General features: G+C 40.2%; 1 long non-coding RNA gene across 1 annotated transcript in view; it reads left to right on the forward strand.

Moving 5' to 3' along the window:
- The first annotated feature begins 249 nt into the window (after window positions 1-249).
- The window catches only part of LOC114814544, a 35,306-nt gene continuing 27,558 nt past the window's right edge, over window positions 250-7,997 (forward strand). The window contains exon 1 of the long non-coding RNA XR_005660499.1: window positions 250-622. This is a non-coding gene — a long non-coding RNA (uncharacterized LOC114814544). The remainder of the gene's footprint in view (window positions 623-7,997) is intronic.

A 7,997-nucleotide genomic window follows, 5' to 3' on the forward strand; every position in this document is an offset into this window, starting at 1 on the left:
AGAGAATACAATACACTGTAGTCTAGAGGTGATCCCTGCCTTCAAGGACCAGACAGTTTAGTGGTGGTTAATGGGTTTCCACATTTAAAAGCATGGCAGTCACCTGAACAAAAGTAATCAATTATCTCTCCTATTTACTTTGGGAAGGGATCAGGTGTTTCTTGTCTCTTGAATGTGATGATTGTGGATGGCTCAATTTACTGGGTTTAAAATCAGAGGTAAAAAGCAAAACTGAGGAATTAAGTGTTGGGCATGGTGAAGGGTTGGGTGAGGAAATTGAGACTCTCTTCCAACCCCTTTCAGTCTTGTTATTAAAGGGCATAGGTTTTAGTGTGGGAAACTCATTCTATGGTGTTTTATTATTTTTTTTTTCTTTTGAGGTTCCACTCTCTTGCCTTCTGGTGTGTGGGATGTGAACATCTTATTTCTTAGTTTTAATGCCTGCAGTCATATTATTCTTAAAGACTTGAGTGTGGGAACAATGGTCCCTGCCATTTTGAAGAATTTTCTAAGGTCCTCTCATCTTCCTACTATCTCCGTAGCAGACACAATGCCTCTCTGATTTAAAGAGAGGAAAGAATACATGGAGGGAGACTTCCTTGCTTCTTATCAGGAGCCTGAGGTAAGCAATTCTTCTGTATCATTGGAACTTGGGTGACAGTTCACTAGGGTACTGAGGGCTCTCATGAGGAAAAGAGAGACCTCAATCCAAGGGACTCCTGCTTCTCTGGCTATGACCATTGCTGACCTGGTTCCAGGTTCCCAAGACTTTGAGTAAATGATATAGCTCTCTAAAGGAGCAAGGTGGGAAGACTCCAAAAAGAAACAGCACCTGTGGGGTGTGTGTGTGTATGTCGATCAGTATATTTGTGCTTAAGTAAAAGTTATATCCGAACAACCTCCTCCTTCGATCAAGCTACCAGTGTGGCTTATTTACTGTTAGATATGCTGTATTTTAGGAGTGTATGATCAATCAGTTATGTTTGTTGAGCACTTAATGTGTGCAATGCACTGTACTAAAGGCTTAGAGTACTACATAACAGAACTGGTAGACATTTTCCCTGCCCACAGTGAGTATACAGTCTTAGAGTATGAGGAAACTTAAACTTCAGTTCATAAATCTTACCACTGACCCCTCACCCACATCCTGCCTTTGGTTGGGAACACCCTTCCTCCTCAAATCCGACAGATAATCACTCACCCTCCTTTAAGGCCTTTTTGAAGGCATATTACCTCCAAGAGCCCTTCCCTGACTAAGCCCCCTCTTTCTCTCCTCCCACTCCCTTCTGTGTCACCCAGACTTGCTCCATTTGTTCTCCCCTGCACCCCACAGCACTTATGTCTTGTTTTATGCTGTCGAGTCATTTCTGACCCATAGAGACTCCATGGACACATCTTGCCCCAAATGCCCCACCTCCATCTGCAATCATTTTGGTAGTATATCCATAGAGTTTTCTTGGTAAAAATTTGCAAGAAGAATTGCTTCATATCTGGCAGCAAACTTGAATCTCTGCCTCAATTCTCTCCCATGCCTCAGCTGCCCAGCACAGGTGAGTTTTGACTTCTAGCAGATTGCCTTCCTTTCACTGACCACTGCCCAAGTGAGGAATAGAATGGATAGGCCTCTGCTTGACTCTCTCTTCCATAGCCAAGACTGGTAGAGTACTGGAAACTCTCCAGGTGCGATCCTGAGAGGGGTCAGCACTTAATGCACATATCTGTAATTAATTTGTATTAATGTCTGTCTCCTGCCATCTAGACTGTAAGCTCATTATGGACAGGGAATGTGTCTATTGTTGTTTTATACTCTCCCAGGTGCTTAGAACAGTGCTCGGCACATAGCAAATCCTCAGTAAATACAATTGAATGAATAAACTTCTCTGATTAGTATTATTTTTTTTAAGAGCACCCCTTGCTAAAGTGCTGATGTTTCTATTTGAGATCTTACTACATAGTGATTACACTGGTCTTTTTTCACTAGAAAAAGCAATGTGAGAAAAGTGAGTTGGCATGCCCTGGAATAAAGACTGGACAATAATGTTCAAGTCTGAGGGGAAAATGAGTTATTTCCTGTTTTTTTAAATAATATACTAAATACCTCTCATCCTTTTAAATGTCAACATAATCTTTTATCTCCGGGCATTCTTCTTATCTTTGAAATATATCTGATAAAAATACTTTTCAACTTTTGAGATGCAGGAATGAGAGTCTTTAATAAAATTATATGGTACTTTCTTCAAGATCTGATTTCCATCAGGATTTATTGTCTTGCATTTGACATGGGTATTACTGTACCCTTTTGCAATCCAGTTGTTTTTCCAAGCTCATAGGAAGCATTCAAAAGAAATAGTGTTCCCAGAAAATATAGACTCTGAATGGAATACATTTATAGAGGCTTCTGATCTTAATTGGCTGCTAATAGGCAAAGTAGGATAGTCTTGGTTCTTAAAGGAAATAATAAATCAAAATGTCATATTTTTAGGTCTGACTCCTGGCTTCATATCCTAGTTAATGGTTTTTAAGAGAAATGTTGGCCTAAGATTCTCTGAGTTAAATACTTTTGAGTTCGTAAAATGGTGTGGCTTGTATTTGACTAGGAAGTACTCTTTCCACATTCTGCTTTTTAGCAAAGAAACCTGGCTACATCTACACAGGAAAAAACGAGTCAGTTTGAATAAATCCAATCTAAGAATCCCCTGCCCTAATTCGGAGAATGATCGGAAGACAAGGGAGAGAGGAAGGGAGATTTGGGGCTTGGCTAGCTTACTGAACTAGGCTTTATGAATCAAATGTGTTCAACACTCAACCTTCAATCCCTGGCCTCCCAAATATGTAAATGAGATTTAAACCAAGGTGAAGGAAATGAAATCCTGAAATGACATGAGGTCTGTTTTTCCCTGGAGCAGAGATTTATTTTTAAATGAACTTGGCTTTACAACATAGGAATCCTGAAACCAATAAATTACAATAATAAAAAGGTGATAACAGGAGGTTTGTGTGGGATGGACCTAACTCTAGGTATATAGGAGATGCACCTTTTCACAAGAAATTAGTTCACTGTAAGTCTATAAAAGAGACTGAGTCCTTGCAGGACTGAGGAAACACACACTTAAGGAATATTGTCTTGAGAAATCAAGGCCCTCAGAAGATTTATTTTACTAGAAACAGTCTTTGTATCTGTACTGTTAAAAGTTCAGTGTGCAATAAAAAAGGGAAAGTCCTATTCAAGTTGATTGAGTCCCAAAAGACATATTTTGAGTCTGTAAATATTTCGCTTAGGTGTGCAAAATGTTCAATTCATACAATTGAATGGGGGTAGAACAGAGATCTAAGTTTTCTGTGTGTGGAAGGAGGATACAAGTGATAGTGGTGTTAGTATAAAGGGTGTGGGGAAAATGAATGGAGTATTTAAGTGTGTGTTGTCTAAGTGTGTAAACTTATAAATACATTCATAACACATACGCAAGTGTGTGGTGACTAACTGACCTAACCAGATATTGTTATGGGATTTATTTTTTAGGAATGTATGCAGCAGAAAAATTCTATTGGTTTCCATAAGAGTATCTCTCCCTCTCTTCCCCCCGCCCCCAACCCCACACACATTTTTCATATACAAAGCAAATATGGGATAATGGTGAGGGATTCTAGTCAAATAGTTCCTCCAAACTGCAGCTCCATGAGGGGAAGTTGGTCCTTTCATTAAAATTTCTGGGGCTCTGTGTTGGCAGCAGTGTTTCTAGCAGGTGGTAGATTGCTGAGTCAATCCCCTGGACTTTGGCTCAATTTTTAAGGTTAGAACACAAACGTGATCCTTGGTAGAGTTTATCCTTGTCCTAACTGAGCTACTACTTGATGGAAACTTCCTTTCCTCTTGCGAGCCTTCTTTGTCATAATGGGTGTTTAACCCCTGTGTAGTAGTAATCCTGGCTCTGCCACTGTCAGCTGTGTGACTGTGGGCAAGTCACTTCACTTCTCTGTGCCTCAGTTCCCTCATCTGTAAAATGGGGATTAAGACTATGAGCCTCACGTGGGACAACCTGATTACCCTGTATCTACCCCAGCGCTTAGAACAGTGCGTGGCAATAGTAAATGCTTAACAAATACCAACTTTATTATTATTATTATTGATCATAGTAGGAGTCTTCCATCACTGCTGAGACAACACTTAGAGTGCGAGATCCATGTGGGGCAGGAACAGTGTCTGACCTAATTAAGTAAGCATTTAACAAGTACCATTTTAAAACAAACAAAAATCTACCACATAACTGCTGCCTTTCTTCCCACCACTAAGGGTCTGCATTCCTGACATTTTCTGTGAATTCTGGGCTGGGGATAGAAGGTGTTCCTGCACACTCTGGCTGTTCCATCACGGCTGAGAATGGTAACTGCTGCCCTCCCCTCCTGCCTCTGTTAAAATCCTGCTCCTGGCTTGCTCTTGGACTCCTCCATCTCTAGTGAGATGAGGGGCCCATTTTGTCTATTGGTTTGTGTTGTGTTTTTAATGTTTCATTACACCTGATGTGTCTGTCTCCATCCCTTCTCTCCGTTCCTACCTTACCTTGTGGCTCTCCTACTATAACCCAGCCCACACACTTCGCTCCTCTAATGCCACTAGAGAAGCAGCATGGTGTAGTGGATAGAGCACGGGCCTGAGAATCAGAAGATCAGAGGTTCTAATCCTGGCTCTGCTACTTGTCTGCTGTGTGATCTTAGGCAAGTCACTTCATTTCTCTATGCCTGTTATCTCGTCTGTAAAATGGGGAATAAGACTGTGAGTCCTATGCGGGACAGGGACTGTGTCCAAACCAATTTGCTTGTATCCACCTCAGTGCTTAGTACAGTACCTGGCACAGAGTAAGCACTTAACAAATACCATAAAAAAACCCCCAAAACTATCTATCCCTATCTCACCTATCTTGCCACCGACCTCTCACCCACATCCTGCCTCTGACCCAGAATGTTCTCCCTCTTTGTATGAGACAGACTATTACTCTCCCAATGATCAAAACCTTATTGAAAACACATAATAATAATGTTGGTATTTGTTAAGCGCTTACTATGTGCCAAGCACTGTTCTAAGTGCTGAGGTAGATACAAAGTAATCAGGTTGTCCCACATAGGGCTCACAGTCTTCATCCCCATTTTACAGATGAGGTAACTGAGGCACAGAGAAGTTAAGTGACTCACCCAAGGTCACAGAGTAGGTAAGTGGTAGAGTCAGGATTAGAACTCAGGTCTTCTGACTCCCAGGCCTGTGCTCTTTCCATTAGGTCTCAGTGCTTCTCTTGCATATAAAATGTCCTCCAAGCTCTTAATAAATTGAATAAGTGGATATTTCAGTGAACTGCTCAGAATACATTCAACTAATGGGGAAAATACTTTTATTTTCCTTTTTGGAGAGAAAAGCTTGAGTTGGAGTATTGTATCCAAACTGATTTGGAAGACTGCTCAATTCCTTTGGGATGAGTAAAGGATTATAGAGGAGAAGGGCTTGGGGAGCTGTTTGAGGGTTGAAAGGGAGAATGTCTGGGACTCAGAAATAACTGAATTCCAAAACAGAGATACAACAGAAAGCTCTGAAGCAGCAATGGGGTGAGTGGGTGAGTATGTTCTTTGGGGAATAGGGAGGAGACATCTATACCACTAAGACTGTGAGACTGTGCACAAGATACGATTCAAAAAAGGGATTGCAAGGAAATATAAATACTCTGAAATCAACTAAGGTTTTTAAATATATTTTAAAATGGGATAAAACTGCCCAAATGTCACTACGGCCTTTTGAATAAATGAAATCCGTATTGACAAAATCAACTCGGCTTTCTATTTCAAGTTGAGTTCTCACCGGAGTTGTTAATGAGGGCTTTAACGCCTAATGGAAGAGACTACACAAGAGACTGAGTGAAATGAGTGAACATGCAGTTAACACTCTGTGAATATGTGAAGCTTTTAAGGAAACTTCTGAAGAACAATATCGTCATTTGAATTTTTGCGCTTTGCTCTTCAACATCCACATAGCTACTGTCTTAAAGGTCTCAGCTTCCATTATTGGCAAATAAATTTTTTAAAAACATAGGTGGAACTTAGTAAAAAATGACCATCTGACAATGTGGAACGTTGGTCCCAACTCACTGGCAATAACCTCTATGACCCCGCCATCCCATTTTCTTTGTATTGGAGTCCTTCTTTTGTCTGAGGCTGTCCCAGGAAAGCAAATATAAAGTTACAACCTAATTGAATGGCACTTACAATAGTGATTCAGCTGACAAAAGCCATTAGAGCAGCCCCAATTTCACTTTCAGTGAACTGGGAATCGTAGAGGATTTTATGTGCAGTCAAGTCTGAAGTCAGCCCAACTTCCCTGATGTACAAGCTGAGGTCAGAGGTGACGGAGTACACCTCTTGGCTTTTAGCAGCGAGACTGTGTTTCTAGCGAATGGACTTGACCTACAACCTTTCCATGCCTCAGTTACTTCAGCTGTAAAATGGGACTAATTTTTACTCAGCTTCGTTGCTAGGAAACTTGTTGAATGTGTGTCTGCAAATTGGATTTTTGCATGGAAAGCTTTTTATTTATTTATTTTTTAATAAATGCCTGGTGTTTAAAAATAAGCTAAGATGAAATCAAATTGAAGACTATCAATGCATCGTCATGCTTTTCTTCTGAAAAATCACATTGTCAACTCAGTCCTCTTACCTGACCAATAATTTATAAATTAGTTCAAATGTTTCAGAGAATAATATGACTGCATCACTAAGATCCTCTAATTTATGTAAAGTAGGAATCAATAGCAAGGAATAATGACAGCACCAGCAAAAGGACACATGGACCCTAAACTCCTCACTTTTATTAATTCAAGAGAATATAAACAATGTCAGTGTATTTTAAATAATGTTATTCTTTAATGAGACAACACAACCTACACACTATTTAGTCCTCCAAACTCTTACATATAGAGACCCTTTCCAGAACTTGGCTTTTTCCCCTCCTTCTTACAAATGAGAAAAATAGAACATAAAAATGCACACTCTCACTCGTCCAATTTCTCTCTCATACAATGAACAGAAAGAAATAACATCTAGTACTGCACTTGTTAGGATAGGGTTCTTCGACTTTCTCTGTTTTTTGAACTGTCTCAGAGGAAAATGCCTATTTTCTGTTTTGCTGAGAAAAGAATGCAGTATTCTATGGGAATCGGAGTGTGGAAGTCTTCCTTTGCTATAATCTCCCTAATGGGGAATTCTTTCAGATTTCCTTGATAGGAATTTTTTTTTCAAGTAAACAGACTCCATTTGGTATTTTTGTTGTTCAGAGTGAGGAGCTTATTTAAGCTATTCACTTATGCTCTTCCTTGGCATCCTCGTTCTGCCTCTTCTCTCTCCTTACCTAATCTTCCCTGTTGGCCTTTCTTTACCAACCACCCCACATATTGTCCCCTATCTCTTCTGTTCTGTGTTGGTGCTTCTACTTCATTTCCTCTGCCCATCTTGCCCACTTCTGGAAACTCCTTTTGTTTTCCTTCTCTCTCTGTCTCAAATTTGGATCTTTTCACTGTCTTGCAATCTGTCTCTCCTAGTCGGTGGCTCTCCTGCTTGCTGGTTTTCTCCCGGTTTGTCCTCCCCTCTTTCTTCACTCCTCTCTCTCCTCCTTTCCTTTTTTCCCATGATCTCACAACCTCTTTTTCTCTTTCCTATCCCAATTTTCTTCCTCTTTGCTCCCCAAACAGTAAAGTTGGTTATTACTTAAAAGACATTTATCTCCAGTAACCTGGCTAAGATTTAAGATAAAATAAATTCCTAAAAATAATTCCAGGCTCTATGAACATCTATGCCTTCCCCTTCTCTGTACGTCCCCCAGTCTTTGGTACTAGTGTTTCAATTCTTCGTACTAGCTGCTGGTTGTCCAATAAAATAATGGCAGACAAGCTTCTCTTGTCCGTAATTTACAAGCCATTCTTCTTCCTCTTGCTGTTACACCACAATCCATTACAGTCCTGCTC

The sequence above is a fragment of the Ornithorhynchus anatinus genome, chromosome 10, assembly GCF_004115215.2.
Source record: "Ornithorhynchus anatinus isolate Pmale09 chromosome 10, mOrnAna1.pri.v4, whole genome shotgun sequence".
Taxonomy (NCBI): domain Eukaryota; kingdom Metazoa; phylum Chordata; class Mammalia; order Monotremata; family Ornithorhynchidae; genus Ornithorhynchus; species Ornithorhynchus anatinus.